The sequence below is a fragment of the Dendronephthya gigantea genome, unplaced genomic scaffold, assembly GCF_004324835.1.
Source record: "Dendronephthya gigantea isolate DGI-Jeju-01 unplaced genomic scaffold, DenGig_1.0 000003F, whole genome shotgun sequence".
Lineage (NCBI taxonomy): Eukaryota > Metazoa > Cnidaria > Anthozoa > Malacalcyonacea > Nephtheidae > Dendronephthya > Dendronephthya gigantea.
In genome coordinates this window covers 3,842,320-3,860,939 of record NW_021163013.1, presented here as the reverse complement: position 1 = coordinate 3,860,939, position 18,620 = coordinate 3,842,320, and the positions used below count along the sequence as shown (strand labels likewise).

At 35.2% G+C, this 18,620-nt stretch overlaps 3 long non-coding RNA genes across 3 annotated transcripts; all 3 read left to right on the top strand.

Moving 5' to 3' along the window:
• LOC114541728 lies at positions 1 to 2,671 on the top strand. The gene is made up of 5 exons (XR_003689333.1): positions 1 to 181; positions 708 to 749; positions 1,580 to 1,608; positions 1,937 to 1,964; positions 2,430 to 2,671. It is a non-coding gene; the product is annotated as an uncharacterized LOC114541728 (long non-coding RNA).
• A 1,593-nt stretch (positions 2,672 to 4,264) lies between these two features.
• On the top strand, positions 4,265 to 6,607 carry LOC114542157. The gene is made up of 4 exons (XR_003689502.1): positions 4,265 to 4,398; positions 4,869 to 4,925; positions 5,343 to 5,384; positions 6,118 to 6,607. It is a non-coding gene; the product is annotated as an uncharacterized LOC114542157 (long non-coding RNA).
• A 6,919-nt stretch (positions 6,608 to 13,526) lies between these two features.
• LOC114541958 lies at positions 13,527 to 17,142 on the top strand. The gene is made up of 5 exons (XR_003689430.1): positions 13,527 to 13,708; positions 14,244 to 14,336; positions 16,031 to 16,059; positions 16,409 to 16,436; positions 16,908 to 17,142. It is a non-coding gene; the product is annotated as an uncharacterized LOC114541958 (long non-coding RNA).
• Positions 17,143 to 18,620: the final 1,478 nt, after the last annotated feature.

The window sequence follows — 18,620 nt, the reverse complement described above, 5'->3', positions numbered from 1 at the left end:
GCTGTTGCTTATACGATATATATTTCAAGAGATCATTGTTCAACATTAGTACACTATAGTGACTATACGTTGCACAAGCTGTGATTTTGGAACAAATTACCAGAATATGGTGTCGTTTTGCGTGAAGACAGTTTTACTTTTGATGTTCTTTACCTACTTAACTTCTACAAATGCACTAAGCGTAAGTGACACATCATGTTTTCTCAGAAGATTTTGCAGAATCTAGAAACGTCGTGGCAAGACGATGTCGGCCACGACGTGGAATGTTCCAAATTTTCGCTTGTTTAGATATAGCTTTCAAACTCTGTAAAGGATCGATAGTACATTTTCAAGCCGAGTTTCTCAAACTGGCTAAATTTCACTAGCTAAATAGCGACAGTAGTTAATTAAAATGGTTTTCAAACATTCCGCGCATGCACATTCAAATTTGATAATAGGATTTTCAAGACGACCATGCACTTTAATAAATAGCGTTTCGCGTTGTAACGTATAGGTATATAAGGTACATTTATGAAGTCTAAAAATTGTTGTGTGTAGTCAAATGATACGTGACTGCCTTGTTAAATCTCGTCTATGTTAAAACGGGGACGCTCACTTAGAAACATGAATTATTTCACTGAACGGAGGTCATTGCCAACGTTAGCCAGGTTATCTGTTTAAAATAGAAACTTTACCGTACGATAGTTGATGTCGATTTTTCTTTATAGTGAGGACAAAATGCGTGACTCGCAAGATTAAAGAAACCGCAGGTATGAACTATTTTCTCATATATGTACAGTACTGTGCAGAAATAACCTAACACTGCGGTCGCGTTGTTTTGAAAATGTTCATCAGCTTTAAATAACTTTTAATGGCAGTTTCCATTGCACGACGCAAATAGTTTTTCCATCGCGCTGTTGCATTAAAATCACCACATTCAATCATGCACTCGTTCATACGCATTTGATCACTAATCCGTGAATAATATAGGATGAGATGTTTACGAAATCACTGAATAACATATATATTTTGAAGTTTTTTGGTGTTATATGAAACAAATAATCAGTAATGTTTTCACTCATGCAATAAGAATATTTGCAAAAATATTTACCTCCTAAGAAAGACTATAGAATGTTCCATTCGCAATGAAACATAATACTTTAAAATTTCTGATACACAGATGTTTCAGATGTGCCTATACGTGCATATGCATGTTTAATTGATGTTATTTTGACGCGCACGTAAATGCGAAGCAAAGAATTGCCAATAAAATGATTTGAAATGAAAAATCATTTACAATTTGTGCATCTGACGTCTCGTCTAAAGCATGCAATATTAACGCATGTGTATTAACACATTCTATATTGTCGAAATGACTGTACCACTGCCAGGATCATGTTACATATACTGATTTCAATACCTCAAAGTCATCTCATGCTTCGTTTTTTAGGCCTGTCACAGTCGCATGAGCCGAATTTTAAAGTGACACGAATGTGATGGAAAACAGCGCTGGCCTTTAGAAAAATGCAGTTTAAATGCGCTACCTTAGTTTAGCTAATTTAACCATGATAAAAAAATTTTATTATACCCACTTGTCTAGGTCAGAGCAGTTTCTGGTGTTGACGGATTGTATCCTTTATGAAAGTCAATGAATTAAACCCTATATAAAGACGTCCTATAATATGACGTATTAGTGACGTACCGGTATTATCATTTATTCTCAGTTTAATTACCAGGAATTGAAAAAATTAATATAAATTTTGAAAGAAAAAGTTACTTATTACAAAAGGAAAAGCAGATAAACCACCTGATGTCTAAATGGTATTTTTTATCGCAACAAGTAATTAAAGAAGTATTTGAAAAAATAAACGTAAATATGTTTATGTCCGGCCACAGCATTTATCAGTCTTAGGCTACTCTGGACTAATTACGGAAAATCTTTAACAACCTTGTTCAGCCAAGAAAGAAGAAGGCGAGAAACAGAGGTTAGTAGAAATATTTTACCATTTAATACGTTATCTATACACGCACAGGGTGTTTTAAAGAGAGTGCTTATAACCCTGCGAGCTGTTGGGAGTAATTTAGCCTGTAATTGCGCCAGTATTGAGAATTTTTAGATGGATTTGCCATTTTGAACAATTTTAGTTTTATTACATGGGAAAAAAACGGGCACGGATGATGGAGACATTCCCACTATATATATTTGCGTTTATATGAACTATTAAAAATAAACCCTTTTTATCAGTGTCGTCAGTATGTTTTCTTCGGTCCAACATTTTATTTAAGCACCAATCGTATCATAATTGATGATGACGTATCGCAAAAGTACTCCCCCAACATGTGCCTTTTATTCAACCGATTACTATAACTTGAAACTTCTATCGCAGACTGCGCGGATCCGAAGTACTCCGTAAACCGTAATAATTATAGTATTTAATGTGCTTCTGTAGAGTGAAGATGAAATTATTGAACGGTTGGTTGACGCTGGAATGAATAATTAACAGTTAGCACGTGGATAAAAGACTGTAGAAGAAAAGTAAAATAATATGGGAAGAATAGAAAGAAATTAGAAAGAATATCGTTGCATGTAATAGAGGGTATTTCAGTGAAACAATATTTTCAAAAGATAAGGCAATTGATTTATACAAAATAAAGTCAGATCAATCATGCATATATATATATGACGTTTCATCAAATTTATGATGAAAAATAATCAAAAATAAATTTCTAATGTTATCATACACATCTCGAAATTTCCGCAATGTCAAATTTTTCCCGCAAGCTTTCATCAGTTTTCTACTCTATATCACTATAAATTACGAAGCATTTTTCTGGGCAAGAAACGAAATTGCCTTGTCTCATGAAACGTTTCCGACTCTAGAATTATCGTAATTCTGTAGGCATATAAATTCTGTGGGCATATAATCTTTATACGTTAAGCATTTTAATAACAATGTTCTTAGTGATTATGACAGCGATTTGGTCAAATCTATGTGAAACCATTTGCTGGAAGCTTTGTTCACACTAAAGGCATTTGAATTAAAATTTTAACTGATTTTGATTTCATCGTTGTTGCACAATTTCGTAAGCAGGTCCACAGTACAACCAGGGCCATTTCATAGTGGATTTGTTTTTGAAGAGCGGTCTCCCCCAATTAAGTTCATCCCATGATGCATTGTTAGAAATAGTTGATTTCAAAACACAACCGTGCTTCTTGGGATATGGCTCAAAGGTACCATACATACGCCCAAAGAATCTGCCATACCTTGGGTAAAAAAGTTCATTGCTTTCTTGGCATGAGAAATCCTAAGCATGTAATAATATTCCAGTTGCGATATCAGTAAACACATTACATAGAATTTCTAATGAATTTTATACTAAAGATATATAAGATATTACTCTGAACGCAAATTATAAAAATCTGGCGTGAAATTTCAGTATCAATCTTTGAAACAAAACATGCACACGTTATCTTTAAACAGACGCGAAAATATGTTAGCTATAGTCATTAATTGAAAGCCAATTATACTTAGAGCACTGAAACAGGGGGAACTAGGTTAATTAATTTAATTGATTTTTCTTTAGCAAGGGTGAGTTTATTAGAATATTTTTGGAAAATTCTCATAATAAAAGTACAAACCAAAGAAGTTGAGAAAACCCTCGAAATGCTACGCCGCTACGGCGCTACACGCACAAAAGCCACTCTTTCCCCGACATTTTGAGCCGTAGGAAGCGTCCGAACATCTTTGATGTTTCAAAGCTACAAATACAGGCTTACAGGCAGTGTTGACGCATATGCTGAAGTTGTCTGCGGTGTTGCACGTTATACACTGACCTTTTGAACTTCTTTCACGCAATTTATGCAGGATTCAGGATGTTGCGGCCGTTTATTTCCCATCAGAATGTCAAACTTTATTCCAGTTTACGTCATCGCCTGGGTGAACAGTTCCTATTCTGTCCTCAGATGTGGTCATTTGTTTACGCTTGATAAAAATTAGAGAAGACTTTGCGAGAACTTCATTTAAATGACATACGCAGTGAAACATAATGCTGTAAAATTTCGTATACAAACACAAATGTGCCCATTAACTGAAATTCCTAATTCAGTATTTTTCACATAATTCCACAGTCATTTATTTTATATGTAAGCGATTTTGTCCTTTTATAATTAAATGATGCAAATACTGTATGCTCATATTATATAATCTGTTTTGCTTACTCATCATGTGATGACGTAAGCTGTTGTTTGCAAGGCATTATTATTACGATATATATTTCAAGAGATCACCATTCAACATTAGTACACTATACGTTGCACAACCAAACCAAATATCAAAAATACAAACTATGGCGTCGTTTTGCCTGAAGACAGTTTTACTATTGATGTTCTTCACCTACTTAACTTCTACAGATGCTCAAGTAAGTGACACTTGTATCATGTTTTCTTATTGAAGGTTATTTGCTGAATGTAGAAAGGTCATGTTTGCACAGCGAGACGATATCGCGTTGCCGGCGTTGGGTACGCGTTGATATATTCTAAACTTCCACTGAGTTATATCCCAAGTCCTAACTCAGTATATCGGCTAGATAGTACATTTTTATGCCCGTTTCGCAAGCTGGCTAAATTTTACCAAATAGCTACGATAGTAATCATGATTTTCAAAAATTACGCAAAGTCACAAACAGCGCACATGCATTCACATTCATAGACGACTGGTTTAACTCGATTTTTCTAGATGGTAACAGCTAAAATATTTCGGCTTTGATTTAAATATATTATAAAATGGGCTGTTTATATGTATAATAGAAATAAGAAAGGCAATCTTTGATAGTTTCTAATGGAAATTTAACAACACGATAGTCAATGTTGATTTTTCTTTAATATATAGACTTGACCACCACCTACTAAAGGTGCCCCCGCTGCCTTTTGCGGAGCACAATTGAAAGTGAGTATGTTCTATTTCAATTGCTTTGACTTCAACTATTTGCTTTGACATGTAGCATCGATTTAAAGCGATTGGACTACCTTTTCTCAACTTTTCTGTGACATTGTTAAATTCCTGCTGTTCTAAGATTAAGATTCAGCGGTCGAAATTTTTCTGTCGCGCGACTCACGGAAATTATTTTAAACGGACGTCAATAATTTACGCAATTTAAGAGATTACAAGCCAATATCCCCAATTATTTGCCCAACTGGTCACCCAAGGTAATAGGAAACCAAAACCCTCAAGACTCGACTTGTTTATCAAGAGGTTGTTGTTTATTAGGCTAATTAAGTCTCTTTTCTCTTTATTACTAACTCGTAAGCTCGTTGCGAGGTTTTTATCCATGAACATGCTTTTTTGTTGATTATATTTATCTAGGCCGGTGTAGAACTGAAGGTTGAAAGAAAGAGAGACATAAGGGTGAGTACCGTTCAGTACCATTCATATACCGGTCAGACTGCATGTCTTTGCATCGATCTTATGAATATCGTTGAGATTCTTTACTAAGTTTAGATTATTTTCTAATACGTTTTCACATCACAGTTGCCGAATTTGTGATAATCATTTCTCCTTCATTTTGGTGCATGGGATCGTTAAGTGGGTGGGGGGGGGGGGTAAAATTTGTAGGTAGTGTAGGGGTAAAATTCATATATATTCATATATATTCATATTAGCCCATTACCAGACAGTAAAGACAATAAATTTCAAAAGATAATAATAACGCTGGACGTGAATATATACAGGGGGGTATGGTGAGAAGATTGATCGAGACTCTCACAGCAGTACCACATGCGGGTTCAATTCACTGGAAATTCTTTTCAAAATCTCCATTATGTATGCTAGTTGGAAATGCCATATCCGGAAGTTGATGAAAGGGAGATTTAGCGTGAGGACGTGAACGTCGAAGACGACGTGAGAATGGACAATAAATGGCGTGATGCGTCTATATACGGACATGCCACGCCATTTATTCTCGTCGTCTTTGACGTTGTCACGTCATCTTTGACGTTCACGTCCTCGTGCTAAACCTCCCCAATATCCATACTATAATTGTCATTTTTATACTGTATTGATGTAGTGCGGAAACAGTATGAGTGTAGCATATTTCCATAGGTAATAATGTATTATTGATGTGTGTATTTATTCCTTCTAGAGTGAAGATGAAATTATTGACCGATTGCTGGCAATGAAGAATTAGGAGGAACCTTGGCAGACACTGTTGAAGACAAGTGCAATAATTTAAAAAAAAAGGATGATTAACAGATTAAGTGTATATGATTACCAAAGTATAATTTGCAATATTTTCGGGTGGTAAGGCAATTGATTTAAAATATTTGATCGTGCTTGCTTCGATCCGGTTTCGTCTCACCAAATGACTGTTCAACCGTTCAATGTTGTCTGAATATTCATACTAACCTTCTATATAGTTACCCGACCAGCATTAATCTTTTCAGTCTTATCAAAGAGTCAGTAGCTAAGCAATTTTTCTAAACAAGAAACGAGATTGCCTTTTCTCTTGAAATGTTTCAAATCCGCTATAGAAATAATTTCAATTTTTAGAGAATTTCGTTTTACCATTTTAATGACAGTGTTCTTAGTGATAATGACAGCAATTTGGTCAAATCTTTGTGAAACCATTTGCTGGAAGCTTTGTTCACACAAAGGCATTTAAATTAAAATGAATTTGATTTGCAGTAATTGTTTCCGATTTTGCATGAAAAAGAGAATCACGGTTCGACCAGGGTGCTTCGGAAGGGGTTCGCGTCACTCAAAGGTTTACCGCATGATGCGATGATGAAAAATTTGTTTTTCTTGTCTAGTCTAGGACCTGTAAAGGAGTTTGTATGCATTTCATTTAGGACAGATTATCTCAACTGTTTTAGGGTAAAATGACCATGGCGGTCAACATGGCATATGTGCCAAAATGTGAATCCGGGACGAAAGTCCTCAAAATGACCACACCCAGAAACGGCATAGTCGACATAGCTCTAAATCCTGAATTACCAAAGCTACAGTCTTTCTGAATTGTTTATATGGTTCAGAATGGTTGCTTTTAGGGGTGGTCACTGGAGAGTGAAATTAGCCTAAGTTTCATATTTTACAAGAAAATGAATGTTTACTATTCTAGGTAAACTGCTAATTATGCATAAAATTACAGATTCACCTGGCAAAGTCTAATTTTCCCTATTTTCTAAAAATGTTTGCCATATGATGAAAAAACATGCTTATTTTAATGTATTTATTATAAATTTCCTAGGAAATAACAATGTTTTGTTGGGATACGACATATTTCATTTCACTTACCCTCCGTGATAACACGATTTCAGCCATATTTTGCAAATTTGATCGCCGTTTTTCGCCGTCCGTCGCAAGCACCATCTAAATACTGTACCTTAGCACGATTCTAGTGGACTAAAGAATTATTCAACCAATTTTTGATGGGTTTTGAAGTAGTGCCATGTAATATTTTTTCATTTTTGTGTCCCCTGACATTTCATCAATTATGTCGCCATTGTCATGTCTCGTCGCCTTTCTGCACGATAAATGTCAGTTCTTGATCCCCAGCTGTATTATTTTCACAGCATCGATAAATAATTGACAGTATAATAGCAGCTATCCAAAATTTAAAAGCATTTGTGCCACTTGAAAGTAAAAAACCACCCCTCGTTTATCGAGAATGAAATTTAAGTTCGAAAGATTCAAAATAATTTGAAAGTCTCGCACAAACTCCGCGACGAGCCCTCGTGGACAGCATTCCGGGGGGACGCAAATTCAAGCATACATTTGTTCACAACCACAATCAGTCAACAACCCGAGTAAAATTTGTCCGTTTTTGCTGTTAAAATTTCTCATCAAAAAATTAACAAGTCTCCGCGTTTAAATTTCATGTTCTTGCTTTCACAAAGCTAAAAAAATAAACCAGAAATGTATTCGTGAGAATATCCCACCCCCATTTTTGTGTCAGGGGACACAAAAATGAAAAAATATTACATGGCACTACTTCAAAACCCATCGAAAATTGGTTGAATAATTCTTTAGTCCACTAGAATCGTGCTAAAGTACAGTATTTTGATGGTGCTTGCGACGGAGGGCGAAAAACGGCGATCAAATTTTCAAAATACGGCTGAAATCGTGTTATGGCGGAGGGTAAGTGAAATGAAATATGTCGTATCCCAACAAAACATTGTTATTTCCTAGGAAATTTATAATAAATATATTAAAATAAGCATGTTTTTTCATCATATGGCAAAAATTTTAGAAAATAGGGAAAATTAGACTTTGCCAGGTGAATCTGTAATTTTATGCATAATTAGCAGTTTACCTAGAATAGTAAACATTCATTTTCTTGTAAAATATGAAACTTAGGCTAATTTCACTCTCCAGTGACCACCCATTCTGAACCATATAAATTCAGAAAGACTGTAGCTTTGGTAATTCAGGATTTAGAGCTATGTCGACTATGCCGTTTCTGGGTGTGGTCATTTTCAGGACTTTCGTCCCGGATTCACATTTTGGCACATATGCCATGTTGACCGCCATGGTCATTTTACCCTAAAACAGTTGAGATAATCTGTCCTAAATGAAATGCATACAAACTAGTCAGGAAAAGTTTCGGCATTTCAATATCGTTTCCATTCGGTTCCTCCAATTCCAGCGGTCTATAGATACGACTTTTCTATCTGTATACAAAATCTGGATTGCATGTTCATCTAGGTTGTTCAGAGTCCAAATTTTAAAGATGATTCACCATCACAGCATGCGCATGCTGTGATTATAACGGAAATTTGGTAGCGTTTTTGTACGTACCATTTACTGGAAGATTCGTACACACAAAACACTTGTCAATTAAATAGGTGTTTTTTTGCATCAGCATGCATGAGTAGCCTTCGAATTATCATGTCTGCACAGCTTCCAGAAAATCACGGTGTTGTTTTCATCGTATAATAAACAGTTGTTCAGACGTCACCTAATACTATCTTGCGTCCGTGATTCTTAGTGACTGAAGGCTTTTACCCACTCATCGCAAAACCAAAGCGCTCGCATGTTATAATTGCACTACTAAAATCATAGGCAGCCCAATAGCGAATGGTTTTATTTGAAATAAAATTGCACTAAGACATTGAAAATTAGAACAAAGCTATCTGTATTTTGATTAAATTGAACATGTATCATTTATTCATGCTAACTAAAATCCTGACATCCTATGTATTACGCAACGGGTGACTCGCGTGCTTGACAGTGTTCAGGCAATGTAGGCATTATATAGTATACATTGCCTGAACACTGTCAGCGAGCACGCGAGTCGCCCGTTGCGTATTATACAGGATTCAGGATTTTAGTTATAATGAAAAAAATGATACATGTTCAATTTAATCAAAATACGGATAGCTTTGTTTTAATTTTTAATGTTTTAGTGCACTTTTATTTCAAATAACACCATTCGCCATCGGGCTGCCTATGGTAAAATTTTGTTTTTAGTTCAATGCCGTTTTAACAAAAAATAGTGTTATAATCCCCTTAAGTATTCTCAGCAAATCCCTAAAACTTAGAATCTGCATGTCTATATGAATGTGTTACTGATCTATATATGCGCTAAAAAGCAAAGCATAAATATGATTTGATTTTTAAATATTTTAAATAAGGAACACTTACTATTTTTAACTAAAATCTACTATATACATGATGATTCATGATTGTCATATATCTCCCCCCCCCCCACCTCTCTCCCTCCAGTCAATGTTGGTTTTTAAATCCAAACATGTTTGCGAAAAAAATGTCCATCTATTTGGGATACAACGTTGAAAAGAGGGCGCGGGGGAGCTGGGTTTGTGTCATAAATCAATAATATGGCTACCTGTCCCTAAAATTGTAAACTTCTAAAAAATCTTTGACAATTTTGTCGAGTCACTGAGAACTACAGTTTGAAAGAAAAGGAGACATAGGGGTGAGTAGACATATGTTTCCTCGACATATATGTTTACTTATATGTTGCAAGTAAATTAGGCTGATTGTGTGAGCATTGCATGAGATTGGTCAGCTTTTCTGAACATTTATCGTATCGTGTGGAGGGAAAATGAGAAAGGACGATTGGTACACGTGAAACTCGCATATTCTCAAACTTGCGGATTAAATGTTATTTAAAACCCTGTTATCATGGTCATCGAGTAGCTGAACATCCTCGAGATACCTCGCTCCCAAGCAATTTAGTAGTTGGTGCAATGATGACCGATCATAAAATATAGCCCGCTCTCCTGCATGGTCATGGGTGGCATGAACCACTATTATTCGAACCGCTACCAGCATCCTTAAAACTTTAAAAATCTTCTGAAATCAGCGGGGATACGACAAGCCACAGTTCAAGTGGCGTACGGGAGACGATAATTGTTGGGGGGAGGGGGCACATATTCATATAATTATTCATGTCAACATACTTGTAAGACAATGGATTTGAAAAGAAATTAATATTGCACAACATGAACATTATGGTTTCCCGTACGCCACTGCGCAGTTCATTAAGAATCAAACATTCTATGTTGGTTTGTTCTTTTTACTAGCAGGATTAAAACTAATTTGCCCCCAAAATTGAGTAGCAAATGTGATTTTCATATATGTGTTCCGCCCTAAGCCTTACTTCTTTAGGCAATTGCATTTTTAAAAGAATTCCTTGGGCACAGCCGAATGTATGAATGTACTGTACACTCCCATGCAATTATCGCACGTATTAAAAAATTATTCATTTTGAAATCAATGGTGTTTCTTTCAATCTGATTGGTTAAAAATAGTGTGATTAATTCCCAAATCGGACTATATTTGAGCATTAATCACATCATTTGTAAGCCAATAAGATTGAAGCTCTGCACAACAATAACCAATCAGATTTACTGTAGTATCTCAGTGTAATCACGTCCCCAGCATGCAGACATAACGTCCCTTTACAAATTCTAGATTCATTTTGTTTTCGTCACACAACGGCATTAGTGCATGGTTTAATTCTAAATTGGGGAAGTGGGGGGTAATCAGTGTCCTATCGCCCAGACGATAATACTCGGAAATAATTATACTATCTATGTCCTTGTCTAGACTCAAGATGAAATTATTGAACGGTTCGTTGCAATAAAGAAAAATAAGCCACCTCAATAAGAGACTGTAGAAATAAAATAATTCTAAAGAAAATCGTAAAAGACTAAAAGAGTATATGATTACCGAATTATAATTCCTAAAATTTTCGAGAGATAATGCAATTGATTTACAAAAATTAGATCGTGATGTAAGATCGTGATGTAAGATGTAAGAATGTCGTAATTATTCTGATATGTTAAGCATTTTAATAAGATGTGTTCTTGGTGATTATGACAGCATTTGGTGAAATCTTTGTGCAACCATTTGCTGGAAGGTTTTGTTCACACAAAGATATGATTCGCAGTAATCATTGTCTCCTGACTTCGTGAAGAGGGTCACAGTTGCCACAGTACAACCAGGGCCATACCAAAGGATTCGTAAGGTGGTTTTGTCTCATTGTTTCGAAAAAAATTTATATTCGGATTTAATTGGGTTTTTTAAATCTTTAATTCTTGAAGGGGCCCTAAAGACTTTGGGTTTGAAGTTGAAGTTAATCAAGACTTCAACCCCACAAACATACACGGAATGTGTAGTGATCTCTAGAAAATCCATCCTCCAAAGAATAGTAATTATAAGAAAGCTTTATATTAGGATTAAGATAAAATTAATGTTGAATAGAAAATATTGCTATATAATAATTTCAAAGGTCACAGGGCAGCCTCCGTTTCTCCCCTGCTTTCTTCCCCCTATAAATTCGAATCTCAACCTACCAGGGTCGTAAAAATAAGTTTTCAAAAGTTACATTTTCATTTATTTTTTTCAGTGGCAGAAAGATTTCAACCATTTCGTTTTAGACTAACCGTCAAGTTTGTTTACATTTTTTTTCAAAACTAAATTTTAAAAAACAAAAATAAATTTTGGCTACTCCTGTTAAAAGGGTCCATTATTTACCATTTTACATGAAGTACTAGAAATACATGCATGCAGCAACCCCTCGCCATTTCAAACGAAGGAAAATATTTCCCGAGCTAGCAAGACCTAACCTTCAATATTATGAAATGTCCTAAATGTAAAGCCGATAGCTGATGTTTCAAATATTTCGGAAACAAGCACAGTCGTAAAGTGAAGTGAAATCACCCGTTTTCCTGCTGCTTTCCGTTGCATTAAGTTATAGACTTTCACAGTTTAAGTGAGAGTTAATACTTCATTATAGCTAAACCTTCAAAACATCAAAACAGCCCAAATAATATAAATAACCAAGCAGTGAACGTCGAATGTTGTTTTTCGATTGTTAAATTCATGCAGTGATTGCAGTCGACTATATATAAACCTTTAAAGTGATATTTGTTATATTAAAACACCGAATTACACTTTTAAGGACTCTTTTGGAAGTTAAAACGATGATGTAAAGCCTTAAATAGTCGGTCACGTCTTCGCAAAACCGAGCAAAACGACATACTGTACCAAGTTCATAAAATGTATTCGTACAGCAAACACGAATAAACCTCGAAATAAACAAAATAGACTCCTACCATTTCAAGGAAATAATCGAGTTGTTCCTTTTCACCGCTAATTCCTCCCGTTCTGATAATATTTTAAACTCTTTCCAGTGTTTTATCTGTTATTTGATTCCACATTTCATATTTTGTTTTCGAAACATTTTTTTAAAAAATATTTGCAAAATGACAGTTAAATTGCTGACGTTTTCACTGAAACACAAACGTTTCGTCTTAGCCAATCAAGAAATTGCTGATTACCAGTCTACACTCGTTCGCATTTCGCGCATGCGCACAAGTACCATGACCATTGAACGTCCATGACATTTGGGCAACTTTGGATTCTGCTATGTTCTCCCGGGTCCCGGGTGTAATTCCTAATCTCCGGGCGGAATTAGTACCCTCGCACGGCGCTTCGCGCCGCCGGCTCGGGGATTAAAAATTTGGGCTTTCTGATTGACGTAGCCTGAAAAATGTAAACAAATATGCCGACTGGTTTAAAACGAAATTCAACTTTGTTGTGAAACAACAGCAGTTAAAGATTATGTCAAGTCGTGAACAAAGTATTTACATTTTAACTTTTTTAAATTTTAAACTTCTTTAAACTGTATATGTATATCTCGTGCATTACTGGTTTTAACTATGATTTTAGTATGATTTTTATGATTTTAGTATGATTTTTCACCAAGATTTTAACCGAATATTAGCCAAAACATGCAAAATTAGGCAATATTCAACTTTCCGGGCTTTGCATTGTTATGAGAACTGAGAAGAACCGAAGCGCAATGAAGTCACTTCTTTTTTTGAGATTTTGAGACTTTATTGCTAATTATAGGCAGGATTGACGCAAGTTTTTCCTGCTGTGTTGGAGATTATTTATTGACCTATTGAACTTCTTTGACACAATTTTTCAATCCTCAATACTGTATTTTCATAGTTCATACACGTAATCTGTTGTGCTTGGCTGCTGTCTCGCCATGTGATGACTGATGACGTAGGCTGTTGCTTATACGATATATATATATTTCAAGAGTTCATTGTTCAACATTAGTACACTATATAGTGACTATACGTTGCACAAGCGGTGATTTTGGAACCAAATTACCAGAGAATATGGTGTCGGTTTGCGTGAAGACAGTTTTACTTTTGATGTTCTTTACCTACCTAACTTCTACAATTACACAAGCCGTAAGTGAGACATCATGTTTTCTCAGAAGGTTATTCAGTGCAGAATGTAGAAAGGTTGTGGCAAGACGATATCGGCTACGAGGTGGAATGTTCCAAATTTTCGCTTATTTAGATATAGCTTTCAAACTCTGTAACGGCTAGATAGTACATTTTCAAGCCGAGTTTCTCAAACTGGCTAAATTTCACTAAATAGCGACAGTAGTTAATTAATATGGTTTTCAAACATTCCGCGCATACACATTCAAATTTGATAATAAAACTTTCAAGACGACCATGCACTTTAATGAATAGCGTTTGGCGTTGTAACGTATAGGTATATAAGGTACATTTGAAGTCTAAAAATTGTTGTGTGTAGTGTAGTGATACGTGACTACCAACTTGTTAAATCTCGTCTTTGTTTAATTAAACGAGGACGCTCACTAATTGGAAACATGAGTTATTTCACTGAACGGAGGTCATTGCCAACCCTTGCCAGGTTATCTGTTTAAAGTAGAAACTCAATTTTAAGATAGTTGATGTCGGTTTTTCTTTATAGTGAGCACCACCACCCACTATGGGCACTACTAAAGGTGGTGGCAATAGACATACTTTAACGATGCCGTTCGGCACAACATTAAAGAGACGGAAGGTATGATTTATTTCTTCATGATATGTACAGTACTGTGCAGAAATAACCTAAAACTGCGGTTGCGTTGTTTTAAAAATGTTCATCAGCTTTAAATAACTTTTAATGCCAGTTTCCATTGCACGACGCAAACAGATTTTTCCATTGCGCTGTTGCATTTGTCGGAAATATTGTGTGTATATTGTGTGTATGTGTGTATATCTTAGTAAATGTGCGTGGTTGTCACTGTCAGTGTGTTTATGTGAATGATAAATATATTTACTATATAATGCATGGAAAAAACAGGATGAATGTAAAATAACAAAAAATAACAGGAAACGATCCTAAATGCATTAACTAGTTGCTTTTGCCAAAATGTGTCGAAACGGGCACGATGCCCAAAGTATTTTGGTTGTGCTAAGTTAGTGGTTTGAGGAAAACGAAGTACGTCAGAACGGTTTCCGAACCGGGACTATAAGTAAATGTGTAGAGCTGTAGTATAGGGAGATTGCTTTAGATTGTTTTAGATTGTTTGAGATTGGTTTTAGAGCGTTTTGAGATTGTTGTAAGAGAATTGGTATGAAAAAATTGTTGTAAATTAAAGATAAAAGTAAAACCAGCGTGTGCAGGTCAATTTACTGAACGAAGCCAGTGACTTCTGCGACAGCATTAAAATCACCACATTCAATCATGCACTCGTTCACACGCATTTGATCACTAATCCGTGAATAATATAGGATGAGATGTTTACGAAATCACTCGACAACATATATATTTTGACGGTTTTTGGTGTTATATAAAACAAACAATAATTAATGTTTTCACTCATTCAATAAGAATATTTACAGAAAACACGGAATCTTTATCACATAAATCTTTATGAAAGAAGACAAGCACATTCTATTCTATTGTCGAAATGACTGCACCACTGCTAGGATCATGTTAGATAGCTACTGATTTCAATACTTCAAAGTCATCTTATGCTTCGTTTTTCAGGCCTGTTACAGTCGCATGAGCCTAATTTTGAAGTGACACGAATGTGATGAAAAACAGCGCTAGCCTTTATAAAAACGCAGTTTAAATGCGCTACCTTAGTTTAGCTAATTTAACCACGTAGCATCAGCTGTGGAATAACAACTGCCTAAAATAGATAAAACACTTCTCGACGTTTCTACCTGAGGGCCTTCGTCAGGAGAGTTAGTGTGAAAATAGATATGGGAGAATATATGTTTTGTATGGGAGCAAAACACGTGATAAAAATGGGCCAATAGAAAAAAAAAATTAAAACAAATTGGAATACTTAATTGCGCTGCCAAAGACATTTCTGCATGATTGTGCATGGGCTAAGAATGAGAGAAGCCTGATCAGCAACGAAAATATATTAAAACCAGCTTTGATGTAAACAAAGAAATAGAAGTCAATATATTACTCGCGTGAATGAGCTTAAATGAAACAGAGTCTTTCATTTATTCCGGAGGGATGAAGAGTGCCAAGACTGTGGATGAGTCGCATTTCTTGTCGTTTACGGCTATCGTTAGTACCCGGAAATGAGACAGAGGGCTCTAATTTTCATGTCTTGTACACAATGATTACCAGAGGTAAAGTGTCTAGAAACAGACACTATCGTTATACCACAGTTGATGCTAAGTTGTTTGAAGACTCTCCTTGGTTATGATTTAACCATGATAAAAAATTTTCGATTATACCAACTTGTCTAGGTCAGGGCAGTTTCTGGTGTTGATGAATTGTATCCTTTATGAAAGTTAATGAATTAAACCCTATAAAGACACCCTTTATAACGCATTAGTGACGTACCAGTATTAACATTTAGTCTTAATTTACCAATAAAAATGTTGGCCGTCAAAGCTAGGAATTGAAAAAATTACTATAAATTTTGAAAGAAAAAGTTGCTTATTACAAAAGGAAAAGCAGATAAAACAGCTGATGGCGAAATGGTATCGCCCTTCATCCGCACAAAGTAATTAAAGAAGTATTTGAAAAAAGAAACGTAAATAAGTTTATGTCCAGCCACAGCGCTTTATCAGTCTTAGGCTACTCTGGACTAATTACGGAAATTCTTTAACAATCTTGTTCAGCCAAGAAAGAAGAAGGCGAGAAACAGAGGTTAGTAAAAATATTTCACCATTTAATAGTTAATACGTTATCTACATGCACATGCAGGGTGTTTTAAAGAGAGTGCTTATAACCCTGCGAGCTGTTGGGAGTAATTTAGCCTGTAATTGCGTGAGTATTAAGAATTTTAAGATGGATTAGCCATTTTGAATAATTTTAGTTTTATTACATGGGAAAAAAACGAGCACGGACGATGCTGACATTCCCACTATATTTTTGCGTTCATATGAACTATTAAAAATAAACCCTTTTTATCAGTGTTGTCGGTATGTTTTCTTCGGTCCAACATTTTATTTAAGCACCAATCGTATCATAATTGATGATGACGTATCACAAAAATACTCCCCCAACATGTGCCTTTTATTCAACCGATTACTATAACTTGAAACTTCAATCGCAGATTGCGCGGATACGAAGTACTCTGTAATCGTAATAATTATAGTATTTAATGTGCTTCTATAGAGTGAAGATGAAATTATTGAACGGTTGATTGACGCCGGAATGAATAATTAGCAGTTAGCCCATCAATAAAAGACTGTAGAAGACAAGTAAAATAGTATGGGAAGAATAGTAAGAAATTAAAAAGAATATCGTTGCATGTAATAGAGGGCATTTGAAGCAATATTTTCAAGAGATAAGGCAATTGATTTATACAAAATAATGTCAGATCAATCATGCATATATATGACGTTTCATCATGAAAAATAATTAAAAATAAATTTCTAATGTTATCAGTTTAAAATTTGCGCAATGTCAAATTTTTTAAGCTTTCATCAGTTTTCTAATCTATATCAGTATAAATAGCTAAGCATTTGGGCAAGAAACGAAATTGCCTTGTCTCATGAAACGTTTCGGACTCTAAAATTATCGTAATTTGTAGGCATATAAATTCTGTAATTCTGTAGGCATATAATCTTTATACGTTAAGCATTTTAATGACAATGTTCTTAGTGATTATGAAAGCGATTTGGTCAAATCTCTGTGAAACCATTTGCTGGAAGCTTTGTTCACACAAAGGCATTTGAATTAAAATTTTAATTTTGATTTATCGTTGTTCCACAATTTCGTAAGCAGGTTCACAGTACAACCAGGGCCATTCCATAGTGGATTTGTTTTTGAAGGGGGTCTGCCCAGATTAAGTTCATCCCGTGATGAATTGTCAGAAAAAGTTGATTTCTAAAATTTGGATGCAATCCATCATTTAGAAATTTTGGCTCCAAATTCGTTGTAGTTCAGGTATGGTCCAAAGGTACCCAATCTACGCCCAAAGAATCCAGCCCATTGCTTTCGTTGAATGAGAAACCCCGAGCATGTAATAATATTCCAGTGGCGATACCAAACACATTAGATAAAATTTCCAATGAAACTAATACTAAAGATATATAAGTTATTATTCTGAGCGGGAAATTTCAATATCAATCTTTAGAACAAAACATGCGTACATTACCTTTAAACAGACGCAAAAATATATGTAAGCTATAAACATAATAATTTAAAGCCAATTATACATAAAGCACTGAAACAGGGGAACTAGATTAATTTTTTTAGCAATGGTGAGTTTATTAGAATATTTTTGGAAATTTTTCCGAATAAAAGTTAAAACCAAAAAAGTTGAGAAAACCATCAAAATGTTACACGCACAAAAGTCACTCTATCCTTGACATGCATTTTGAGCCGTAGGAAGCGTCCGGACAGCTTTGATGTTAGAAAGCTGCAAGTACAGGCAAGTACAGGTAGTGCTGAAACTGTTGACGCATATGCCGACGTTTTTGTGCGGTGTTGCACGTTATACACTGACCTGTTGAACTTCTTTCACGCAATTTATGCAGGATCAGGATGTTGCGGCCGTTTATTTCCTACCACAATGTCAGGCTTTATTCCAGTTTACGTCATCGCCTGGATGAGCGGTTCCTTTTCTGTGCTCAGACTGATGTGGCCATTTATTTACGCTTGATAAGGATTAGAAAAGACTTTGCGAGAACTTCATTTAAATAACATACGCAGTGAAACATATAATACTTTAAAACTTCGTATACATATATACACATATGTGCCCATTATCTGAAATACTGAATTCAGTCTGAAATACTGAATTCAGTATTTTTCACATAATTCCACAATCATTTATTTTATATGTAAGCGATTTTGTTCTTTTATAACTAAATGACGCAAATA